Source organism: Ambystoma mexicanum, chromosome 5q (genome assembly GCF_040938575.1).
Source record: "Ambystoma mexicanum isolate Mex_15411 chromosome 5q, UKY_AmexF1_1, whole genome shotgun sequence".
NCBI lineage: Eukaryota > Metazoa > Chordata > Amphibia > Caudata > Ambystomatidae > Ambystoma > Ambystoma mexicanum.
Window position 1 is genome coordinate 247,958,519 of NC_090933.1, and position 13,740 is coordinate 247,972,258.

Genomic DNA, 13,740 nt, shown 5'->3' on the forward strand with positions numbered 1-13,740 from the left:
AACCATGGAACCCACAATACACCCTTTGCACCCACTCACCAAACATCATCACCCTGTGCCTAATGCACTGTCAAATCTGCATTGCTGCAGTGGGTGTACTCTTTACACCCATTTCCTGCACCGTAATGCAACCACTGGCACCAGCACTCCTACCCAACCTCCACATCGCAATGCATATGCACAGTGTTAAATGCAACAGTTACCATATAATGTACACACTTTACGCTGTCTCCCTACGCCCTTTCATTCACATACTATTGTCTTACCCACTTCCACTCAGAACGTTTTGTGTCAGTGCCAACCTAACCACAAAATCCTCACATCATTGCCCATACTACAAACAATCTGCACACAGTCTATCCAAGCACATATAATCTTCCATTCAACCATACCCTCTACCATACTAGCAATATGCAACACTGCACCCAGTGGCCACACTGCATGACTTTTCACTGCAACATCTCCAACCACAAATCAAAAACTTTACCACGTTCTAACAATCACTTCACCTGCAAACCAAACATACACACATGGCAGCTCTCTTCTGCTGCTCAATTGCATCTGAAATATGCTCCACACCCATTCTGTACAAGTCACCACCCTTTAACGGATGCAGATTCAACAATGCATTACTGCTGTGGTTGTGCTCAAGACCTAGACTCTTGAGTGCATGGCCTAACAATGCAGAGTCAGACATGCATTGCTTTACTGGGTAAGCTGAAGGCCTAAGCTCTTGAGTGCATGGCCTACGGCCTACGGCCTTCGGTCATGCACCCAATAGTCTAGGCCTTGCACACCCACCGCAATGTAATACCACCATACCTGTCACCATGTCACCAACTACGACAATCCTCATAAACAACACTGCCACCAGCACTCCTACCCAACCTGCGCACCGCCATGGAGCTATGCAGGAAAAAAGTACAGCATTTACCATAATGTACAAATAAAGCCCTGTCTGCTGCACCCCGGTGCACTTTCATTCACATATTACAGCCATACTCAGTTCCATTCACCACATCAAAAACTTGACCACGTTCTAACAGTCACCTCACCTGCAAATCAAACATACACGCATGGCAGCTCTCTTCTGCTGCTCAATTGCGTCTGAAATATGCTCCACACCCATTCTGTACAAGTCACCACCCTCTAACGGATGCAGAGTCAACAATGCTTTACTGCCGTGGTTGTGCTCAATACCTATGCTCTTGAGTGCATGGTCTACAAATGCAGAGTCAGACATGCATTGCTGCAGTGGGTAAACTGAAGGCCCAGGCTCTTGAATGCGTGGCCCATGGCCTATGCCCTTAGGCCATGCACCCAATAGTCTAGGCCTTGCACACACCCACCAAAATGTAATATCACCATACTTGTCGCCATGTCACCAACTGCGACAATCCTCATACACAACACTGCCACCAGCACTCCTCCTACCCAACCAGCGCACCTCCATGGAGCTATGCAGAAAAAAATTGCTACAATTACCATAATGTACAAATAAAGCACTGTCTCCTACACCCCTATGCACTTTCATTCGCATACTACGGCCTTGCTCACTTCCATTCACAAAGTATTGTCTCACTGGCAACCTACCCACATACTGTTCGCAACATTGGCCCTACTCCAACCAATTTGCACACACCACACTATGCAAGCACCACCCTCTACTGGATGCAAAGTCAGACATGCATTGCTGTGGTGGGTGAGCTGAAACCCTAGGCTCTTCAGCGTATGTGCTCTGGCCTACGGCCTTCAGCCATGCACCCAATAGTCTAATCCTTCAACACACCTACCTCAAATAAATCTGCACACAGCACAGTAACCAAGCACATATAAGTTCCACTTCAACCATACTCTCTTCCATACTCCCATTACATAAACACTGCACCCTGTGGCCACAGTACACAACTTCTCACTGCACCATCTCCTACCGTATATGCACCCTATAGTGCAATCAAACAAACCCACCGCAAATAAATCAGCACACAGCACAGACACCAAGCACATATAAGATGAACTTCAACCATACCCTCTTCCACACTCACATTACATACACACTGCACCCTGTGGCCACACAACACAACACACTTCTCACTGCACCAGCTCCTGCCATACACCAAATACTGTAGCATGTTGCAACTATCATCACAACCATGGAACACGCAATACACCCTTTGCAACTCACTTATGCTGCTGTAGCACGTCTACAATGTGCTCCACACCCATTCCCCAAACATCACCACCCTGTGCCTAATGCACTGTCAAACCTGCATTGCTACAGTGGCTGTGCTCCTTGCACACATTCCCAGAACTGTAATGCAACCATTCATGCCAGCATTTCACCAAGTACCACTAAGCACATACGCACCACTGGCACCAGCACATCTAGCCAGTCTACACACTGCAATACATATGCACAGTGTTAAATGCAACAGTTACCATAATGTACACACATTACACTGTCTCCGGCACCCCTACGCCCTTTCATTCACATACTATTTTCTTACGCACTTCCACTCAGAAAGTATTGTGTCACTGCCAACCTAACCACAAAATACTCACAACATTGCCCATACTACAAGCAATCTGCACACAGCACACTGTCCAAGCAAATATAAGATGCCCTTCAACCATACCCTCAAACATACTGACAATATGCAAACACTGCACCCAGTGCCTACACTGCATAACTTTTCACTGCAGCATCTCCAACCACACATCAAAAACTTAACCACGTTCTAACAGTAACTTGACCTACTCCAACCAATCTGCACACACCACACTATGCAAGAACCCCCTCTACCGGATACAGAGTCACTCATGCATTGCTACGGTGGGTGAGCTGAAGCCCTAGGCTCTTGTGAGCATGACCTCCATCCTACGGCCTTTAGCCATGCACCCAATGGTGTAATCTTTACACAAACCCACCCCCCTTTACACAAACCCACCCCAACTGCATGCACCCATGCATGCCACCATGTCCCCAACCACCGCTATCCATCGGCATAGCACAGGTAGCCGTGCTCCCACCCACCCTATGCCATGTGCAATCCACTCCCCTTCTGAAATTCACCTGCCACCACTCACCACAGTAAGAGGTTGCCGTAAACAGGGCACCAATGTAGAAACAAAACTCTGCCTCCTGCACCCCTGTGCACTTTCTTTCACATAGTATGGACGTACCCACTTCCATTCACTAAGTATTGTGTCACGGCCAGCCTACCCACATACCTTTGTCAACATTGGCCCTACTCAAGCCAATCTGCACACACCACACTATGAACGCACCCCCCTCTACTGGATACAGAGTCACACATGCATAGCTGCGGTGGGTGAGCTGAGGCCTAGGCTCTTCAGAGCATGGGCTGCGGCCTACGGCCTTCGGCCATGCACCCAATAGTCTAATCCTTTAACAGACCCACCGCAACTTCATGCACCTATGCATGCCACCATCTCCCCGCCTACCTCATTCCATCCGCATAACACAGGCACCCGCGCTCCCACCCACCCTATGCCATGTGCAAAACACTCCCCTTCTGAAATTCACCTGCCACAACTCACCACAGAAAGAGGTCACCACAAACAGGTCGCGGCAGAAACTATTATGCAATTACGACAGCTGCCTCAAATCACACACAAAGTTGTCGGCTGTCTAGGTACCCGCAAATTCCCGCAGTACACACCAATACTGCAGCCACTCATTTGTGTTCTTACACCTATTTACATATGTCACGGTAACCACTTCTCACTGCCCCACTCTTTCCTTCCCTTTGTCATGAACTACAGAACACATCCCTTTTGGACTTCCTGGTCCTTGTCACAACGGGGCTTGCACTCCATAATACTCCCAACATGGTCATCCAGCGTGAAACCCCTTTCTCGCTCCACGCGCTGGACGTAATGTATTCTATTAATAGACCACGCCTTCTGCGGCTCCGCGCGTCTCAATGCTATTGCAAAGTAGCGATCCGACATGTGTCCTGTAACTCGCGGTATTGTTTCCTTGTACCTGTCTATCTACCCGTTCCTTGCCCCTTCCTTTCCTCCTATTTCCTGGACTCGTGTGCTAGTTGCACCTTTCCTAGTTTCCCGGATTCCTGGACCCGCGTCCCGGAAATGGAACGCACTCTGGAGTCGGAAGAGACTCGGGCAGCCTTGTTCAAAACCAGGTCCGTCCGCAAGAAGGCAGCGACCAAGGACTCCAGCAAAGAACGGACCCAGGTGAGAAGGGGAGAACTCCTTGACCCCCTTCTTGTGGCCAACACATGGCGTACAGTATATTTTCCAGACCCTTCCACTGGTGCACTTTCCTCCGAGACACCATGGCGGTCTTTCACAAACATTGTTGATGCACAGCACACTTCCCTCCAACCAACCACCGACCACGTCCAAAGTTCTCCGACAGCATGCCGTACCGCAAGCCAATGACACTTCAGTCCAGAGTGAACAGGGAAGAGTTCGGACCCAGATATCACACATTTTTAGAGACGTACATTTCAGTCGTTTGCAACAAAACTTCTGGTCAGATTCTCACGCTTTCTGACCCAAGCCCCCGCTCTTGCCTCAAATGTGGTGAAAAGCCGTCCAGCCATTTAGGCTGTAGCTGTGCGCAAAGGTTTTCCCCATTCAGTCTATGGGAAAAAAACTTTCTCGGACCCCCCCTTTACAATTTCCCCCCCTGCATGAAACCTCACCAACGTTGGGGAAAAAATTCAGATCGGCCCATATACATTTTTTGCAAAGTTTGGTGAAGATTCGTCTAGTGGGTGCAAAGTTATAAGCCGCCGAAAAAGTGGTCTTCCTATGAGTTTAGCAACTTAACCATAACTACACGCCCGCTACCGCCGGCCGTGTAATATATGTGCACATTTGTATTCACATATCTGCAATACATGAAAATATTGCACATTTTTGAATATCTTACATGTTTAAAAAGAGGTGTATTTTTTACTTTTGTTTTTTTGTGTCTGTGTTCAAATTTCAGTTATCCTTTTTAAATGACACTTTGCACTTTGAAACAACTAAGAAGTTTGAAAGGAAGTTGTGTTTTTTGTATTTATTTGCAGTTTTTACCTGTGGTCAGATTTTGTGCTTTGATAATGTTAATAATTTGAAACTGAAACTGCACTTTAGAAAATGGTTTATTAAGCTGTGTTGAGTTTTCTGATGGTTGGTGTGAATCTATTGTCTGCTTTTGAACATTTTTTCTGTATACTGAAACTTTGAAACAGCTGAAAAGTAAAATAGAAAATGTGTTGATTTGTGATTTGTATCTATGGTCAGGTTTTGCACTTTGATACTGGTTGTAAACTGAAACTGCACTTTTGAACATCAGAAAGTTTATTAAGCTCAATTGAGATTTTTGGCTTTTGGTCTGCATCAATGTTTCCATCTAGTACATGAATTGTTACACTAAATAGTTTAATAAGCCATTTTGTATTTTTGATATTTGTTTTCTGTTTATCGTCTAGTCTGGAGATGAATATGCTTTTTTCGCAAAAATGTAATTGTGAACAAGTAAACAAGTTTGATAAGAAATATTAAGTTTATTCAACATTTTTGGCTGGATGCCAGAAGTATCAATTTACTAAAGAGTAGCTGCAACATTATTTATGTTATCTGTGTATGGCATTAGGGTTGCATCCCTGTTTTCACTGTTGGAATGCTGGTGTAGAAAAGAAGCAGAAGTAGTTCACAGGTAGTGAATGCGTTTTATGGTCACATGGTGGATACCAACATGATGGTGTGGTACGTGGGGCAACATTGGTATTGTAGGAATTGCATAGCAATGCTCAACTGGGGGTAACACTCATATGTGTGCACTGTTTTCAATGGTATGGCATTAACAACCTGTTATTAACTGGATTGGGATAGCTTAAACTGGCTTGGCAATGCAAAAAGCGCCATGCCATTTCTTTTACGCAAATCTGGTGTATTAAGTCGAAACATTTGTGAATACTCTGGTGTATTTAAACATTACCCAAAGGCAACTGGAACATTACATATCCAATTCGCAATTAGTGAGTATTTAAGCACATTCTGATTCTTTTTTTAACTACCAAACCCAGGAAGATCCATTTCCATTATTAAATTTGTCACATTATTTAAGACATGTGTTATTACTACAGGAAAATTATATAAGTAGGAAAATGTTTAAGGGATGACAGTAGCACAGTTTACCCAGCACTTGCCTTAATGATGAAAGGGTATTTGTGCCCTTGTAGGATATGGGCACATACATAGCTTTCTGTGCAAAATGGCACTGTGTACTGTCGGTAACCTGGCATTTCTGGTAGTAGAATTTTGTGTGGGTTCTACTCTGAGATCTGCTTGTATCTTAGGTCTTTTTCTACAACTTTTCTTGAAAATTGTGCTGGGAAATGCACCTTTTCAACTTCTCATTTCAAAACATATTCTCTGGGGGGGGGGGGGCCTGGAACACCCTGTGCTAAGTAGAGCTTGCTCGCTCCCTACCACCTTTATGAGACATACATTTGCGTCCCACCACTTTAAAAGTTCACTAGCCATCACTGCATTTCAGACATCCTCTGGCATATCAGTTGATCTGAACACTTGCTTGAGTAGATGTGCAGGATTCATTCAAGTAAATCCCACCTTTGTCGCCATTTGTTGGTGTATACCTGAATATAATCATTAGAGGGAATGAATACATGGTGCCAGCGGCGAGTGTAACTTTCTTTATTCACTCTGCCCCGGGAATGCCCCATACATGGCATACATCCATCACTTATGCGCAAGGCTATGCTTACTCATTGGATCCCGTGTCTGTGACACAAGTCCACAGGACTTAATTGTCTTGTGTTAACTGCGTCGCTCATTGACACGACACGAGGCAGATTGGCTGAGTGCGGTGCAAACCTCACAAGTATTCATAATTCAAATGGTGCTAGTCAAAGTCTTCCGGTGGCCCAATGTCAAAGGGTCATGCAGGCGATACTGCATCTCACAACAAACCAAGCCATGCTGTGGCCATGCACCAAACACTTAGCACCATCAAACACATCTTTCTTTCACATCTCTCTGGGTGTGCTATTTCTCTCCATTACACAGGATTCGCATGCAGCAGTAAAAAACCAAGCAGTTCAATGGTTTCCATTACCTCCGCCACATCTGTTGTAGGAAGGCAAGCTGTGCCAGAATCTCAGAAATGAACAAGTGCAGAAGATGAGCTCATTTAATTTGCTTTTATTTCAGAAAGGTGCATGTCACTTTATTCTGAAAAGTGACCTGTCTATTTGAGGGGGGCAGGACAGCAGCACAAAAACAGCGCTGCCAGCTTTAATGTATTACAGGTTCCCATCATCAGAGAATTTCACTGTGACAGGCTCCAAGTGGGCATGTCACTTTGAAATACTGTAAAAAAAATGCATTTCTAACCTTGTTTCAAGAATAGAAATGCAAGTGGAAGAGCAGCAGATCACAAGGTTGCTCTACTACTTCAAAGAAAATGCAGGAAAAATTCAGAAATGAACTTCTTATTCATTGCAAGTTTCCCTGTGCCTAGTCCAAACAGGGGCAGGCGATTGTCTTTGATTTTTGCATATTGCAAAAGATATCCCATTTGTGAAATTGTGTTGCGCACTACCCTCTTATTTGCAGAAATGCAAAAATGGAGTGAAAAAGGGAATCTGAATGTGTGAAGGGTCAGGAATGAAACTCCGGACACAGGTGATTCATGATTTTGGCCATAAACCTTTATTAAATGAAAATGGGTGTAGAAAATCCCTCTATGTCCCTGCTCTAGAGGTATTTCCCCTGCCTTAAATACAACTAATGAGTCTGTCCTTTGTCATGATGTCCAAAGTAAACTGTCCTGTGCCCAAAGTACTATTCTGACCCTCACATTCTTAAAATCAACTATAAGGTGAAAAGGGAAATGTCTTTGGCTTTTGAAGGTGTACAATGTTCAAAAAGGAAAATGCTTAACTTCAACTCAAATATTCCAGCAGGATAAAGTTCATAATTCCAGAGGGTGGATGCCTTCCCGTGGATTTCTCTTCACTCAGCTTTAAACTGGTTTCTTTAAGTACCTTTAGATCAAATATATTTAATATACGTAGTAGCTTGGCTGACAGTCTGCTTCTTGATAGACTACGTGGTGTGCTCTCCTGCCATGTTTCTTCTTACTCCTTGCTATCATTCAATCACACTCTTCAGTTACTTCCTGATGTATCCTTCTCAGGACATTCTCATGCAGTGTATTTTATAAATTGTCTAATTTGGTTTTACTCTCCTGCCGTTTTTTTTTCATGTGCAAACACTTCTTTTCATCATATACAAACACTTATGACTTGTAATGCCTGATATACTCTCCTGCCAGGGCTTTTCTTATATGCATACTTCTGCACCTTCGGTCTGCTTGGTATACTCTCCTGCCAGGGCTTTTCTTAAATGCAAACACTTGTTCTCTTGTACAAAACACTTATGGCTTGAAATGCCTGGTCTACTCTCTTGCCAGGGCTTTTTATATATAGAAAACACTCTTCTTATCATACACAAACAACCTGTGACTTTAAATGACTGGTATACTTCCCTGCCAGAGCTTTTTCTTATGTGCAAAACACTTCTTCTCATTCACAAAACACTTGTGACTTGAAATGTCTGGTGTATTCTTCTACCAGAGCTGTTTCATATGCATATTTCATGCACTTGCAAATGTGACAAGTTCTTATATTTATTCTGCTGTGTTTCTTTAAGAAATATGGCACTTTTCATTCTTTCTCATTGCCTCATTTACTTCTGTTCGCTTTTGGTCCCATTGCTGAAATGCCCCAGTGTTCCCTCTTCCCTCAGGTGGACTCACCAGTGTACTGTAGTGGGAATGGCTTCTCCCATAGTGAACCGTTAGTGGCTTGTTGGCTTCCTGCTTCCTTCCTTCAGGCTTGCCGCCTCTGCTTCGTGGTTCCTGTCCTTCCCACGGCTGTCACTTGCTTATTCCATACTCCCCTGAGCTCCAACAACACGTATGGTGCTCGTCGGTACAAATGCATGCCACAAGGTCGTCCTCCCTCATTTGGTGTTCCTGCAGCATACCGATCTCTGCAGTCTGTCTCCCATTGGTTTCTCTGTGAGCCAGTTGGCTCCACCGACCTTGCATTCGCCCAGTAGTCCCTCAGTTCACACCGAGAGGACTCAACCTCTTCAGCCAGCTCCTCCATGTCAGCTGGTTTTTCTGTTTAAATGGCCTGCTGGCGAATATGCTCTGACAACAACTAGAACGTGGCTTACATACTGGGCCTTCACTGATCTTCTAAACTTGGTTCAGCTTCCTCGTGGCAGTACTTCTAGCCTTAGAAGAAGGGGAGTCAGTTTGTGATAACTTGTAAGCAGAGTCTCACAGCACATTCAGATGTCCTTTATGGAATGAGATGCACCTTTCTTTGATGCAAGTGATGAAATGCCCTCGTGCATCTCATTACTTGCAGAAAGAAATTTGACATTTTGAGAATGTATCTAGAACTCTTTTCATTGTTTAGGACTCTATTGATGATCAGCCTGAGCTGATGCCTTAACCAGTTTGTCGAAGTCAAATTACTTCTGTAGCTAGTGCCATCCACAAGTTCTTTCGTATTGCACCATAACACAGCCCTGTGTCATATCCACCCTCCAAAATACCTGTATTTACATACATTTTGGAGTCCTTGAAATTTGTTGGCCGAGTTCCTCCAACTCCAAATAGCACAAACATTTGGGATCACCTCATACTCACAGCAACAGTTGCTCTTTCTTTGGATGTGCAAAATAGCAGATGTAAGTGTAATCCTACTGATAGGTGTAGTTTCGATCATGTATTGTCCTTAATCACTATTTTAAGTGTTGTATGACATTACAATCTTTGAATTGGGTGCAGCCGGTGTCCTGTTGCTCACTTACATCCTCCTTACTATTATTATTATTATCATTATTGTTAGTGTATTTATTGAGCACTGACCTATATTTGGGAAGCAACAGAGCACTTTACAATCAAAGAGGTAAGAACACAGTGATGGAAGCACAGAACAGATGATCAGGGAGCTAATAGCAGGGAGGGCGTGCAAATGGCAGCAAGAGATCTACAAGCAACTAGGGGAGGAAAGAGTGAGGAGCAGATCACTGAGCCTCAGGAAGGGTGGGGAGTGGACAGTGTGTGAACCTAGGTTTTAGTGAGGAGACAGTCCTTGAAGAGGAGACAACCATGCCTACCAGAGGACTACGCGGCCACCTTCCACTGCACCAACCAGACCCCCCCAAATTCTGCCAGAAACCACCTTGTAAAACCACCCTCTACTGCCTCTAACCTCTCCACTTTGCACACAGCACCCTGCCTGGGTGCACCACACATTCACAGACTTTGCTCCAGACTGGTTGGCCCTGCTAACCTTTCTAACCACAAATGCTGCCACTCCCATACAGATGGGCCAAAACCACCTCCTCATACAGTGATCCATGCTTCCTGCATACTACCAAGCCCATCAAAGCCGTACATGCCCAAGCTCATGCTCAGCCCACCCACCACCTCCCTCATCACCCCCACCCATCTAGAACATCTTGCCTGTGCCCTCATCAACACACGCTCTATTTGTGCCCACACCCCTGATATTTACGACCTCATACTCAACAACAATCATGACTTTCTAGACATAAAGGAAACCTGCCCGCATGAGGCAGCTGATCCCCCCCTTATCGCTTGCCATACCCACCCGCTACTGTATTCTGCGAGCTGACAGGGAGGGTAAGCAAGGCGGAGGAGTTACCATCATCTCCAAATCCTCCCTATGCTTTAGAACCTCCCCCTTGCCACCCTTGCTAGGTTATGAACTCCTACTAGTTAAATTGATTCCAACCCCCAAACCACCATCAACATAGTACTCCTCTACAAACAACCCAACAACCTTGGAGCCTCAGACACCAACATGTCCAGCTCATTGCCCCTTTCCTGAAGCCTAAAACCAAATTTCTACTCCTAGGCGACTTCAACCCAGGTTTCACAGAGACCCCTCAGACCAGAAGTCTACTGCCCTCTCTACAGCCCTCAATGAGATGAACTTCTTCCAGGCCATCTCCTCCCCCAACCATGATAAAGGCTGGATCCTTGATTGGATACTATTTATCAACACACCTGCTCAAGTCACGTACATTGACCATTTATCTTGGACAGGCGACTCCCTGATCTATGATATGATATGATAGGTTATTTAAAATGCACTTAATACCCTGAAGTTTCTAAGCGTGGACCGGGGATCGAACCTGTGTTGCTCTGTGTCATCTTGCTTCCAAGGCGAGCATATTGCAGCTGAGTTATCCTCCCGAGACAATGTCACAACGTCTGCCGGATCCATCCCCACACCTAAATTTGGTGACTACCCACCCATCACTGTAGACACACCCGTAAACTTACCAAGAAACATTGGAACCCTCCATCCCTGCCTCCCTCGAGGCGTGACCGGACAGCACCGATCACAAAGTCATTCTCACTGCCTACAATGCTGCACTCCTCAGTGCTTTAGGCCAATATGCCCCCCTCAAAACTACAACTCACAAAAAAAGTAATCACTGCAACTGGTTCACTGAGGAAAAACTAAAAACACACTGAAGAACATCTCTGGAGAAACAACCCTAACCCCAACAATAAGGATGCCTTCAACTTCATTGCCAGCACTTACAAAACAGCTACCCTTTCTGCAAAAGCCAGCATCTATAACGTCAGAACAAACAAAGGTAGCTACAACACGAGAGCTCTTTAAAATCCTGAAGGAGTTTGAAACTCCAGCCCCTTGTATTGATAGCATCCCCAAAAAACAAAGCCTGGTGTTTTCTTGTACAGTCAGCAATAGCCAACAAAACTCACAACCTCAGGGACAAAATCATGCTTAAAAAACCTCCCATCCTCTGAAGAGGACTCCTTTGTGCTCACCACATGCTCTGCTCACACGATCCCCCTTTTTCACTTCACCCCTGTCTTCCCTATGGAGGTGATCACTACCATCCAACATCTCAAGGCATCCAACTGCACAAGCAACATCTACCCAGCCCAACTCGTCAAGATGCGCGCCAACCCTTTTGCTCACACCATTGCTAACTTCATCAACGCTTCCTTCAACTTCCACACAGTACCCAACTCGATCAAAGAAGCCTGGGTCAAGCTGCTCCTGAAAAAACCCTCTCTCGACCCGACCCTCCCAAATAACTATTGCCCTATCACAATGGTACCCTACCCCTTGAAAATGTTTTACTGTACTGCATACTGCTAACTTCAAACCCACCTTGAAACCCATAATCTAGTGGTCACTTGCCAATCAAGGTTCAGGCCCAAACACAGCACAGAATCAGCCCTCCTCAAGATTCAACTCGATCATATCCACAGTACAGGGGATCTCGTCATCCTCCTCTTATTCAACCTCTCAGCGGTCTTTGACCTTGTTGACCACATCATCCTGTGCCACCACCTCACAGTCACCTTCACCCTTTCCCCTGAAGCATCAAATTGGATCAAATGCTTCGTGTCTCGACATTCTTCCAGGATTTTTGCGGGGGCAGAAGCAGCTGACCTCATACCCGTCTCCTATGGCATCCCACAAGGATCCTGCCTCTCACCAGCACTGTACAATATGTACACAAAGCACCTTTTTGACAATATGGACCGCCTTAAGATCCCATGCACACATTTTGCTGATGACACGCAGGTTCTGCTCAAACTCACTGGTAATTACGAACTTGATTCAGCCAACATTAACCACACCTACAGCATCATCCAGGCTTGGATGGCTACACACAATCTTTGCTCCTCATCGTCGGATCCCTGCACCGCCTCAAACACCTTGACCCTGCTTTCGCCTCTTTCTGCATCGATGGGAAAGTCGCCCTGTATTTACCCACGTCAAAACACTGGGAGTTCATCTCAACTTAGAGGTAATCATGCAGAAACATATTAAGGCGGCCACCTCATTCGCTGCTTGTTTAACCAACTTCATCAACCGCTCCAGAAAATTCCTCACCATCAGTAACAGCCCCGCCTTGGCCAGGGCTATCATTGGAAGTAAACTTGTTTACTACAATGCCATCCTTCCTGGCACCTCTCTGAAAAACCTCAACAAACTGTAACTGGATCAAAACAACGCCCTCCGAGCAGTATGGGTCCTGAAACGATCAGATCACATCTCGGTAGCGAGACAAGAAGTACACTGGCTACCAATCAAGGCACGCATTGAATTTAAAATTGTATCTATCACTCATTGCTGCCTGACAAATTTTTGCCATTTTTTGTTGCCGATTCATGTCTTAAAATTGGCTAAAATTCCTCAAAATAGCTCTTGACCACGGACAAATATTTGTATTTATTATATCTTTTATTGTCTGGCTGATAAATCAACCTTTCAATTTACATCTTGACAGTCACAATGCATTACAACAATTAAAATATTCCACAATACAAATAAAATATATCATTATGCAAATCATCGTACAATTAATTTAGTCAATTATGCTCATCTAAAAGTAGAATTAATAATTACGTCTTACCATATTCAAATGTGATTATTAGAATCAAAATCATTTAAACCAATGTGCTATTTAAAACATGCAGTCATCGGAGCAGGGCATGATGCAATAAGATGTTTTAGGGTTTCTGGATGCTAGCAGGAGGTACAAAATCTACATACACTTTCTTGTTTTATCAGAATCCCACGTCTGGATAAAATGTCCCTCATGTTCCACAAATCAAACCGAAACCGCATGTAGAGA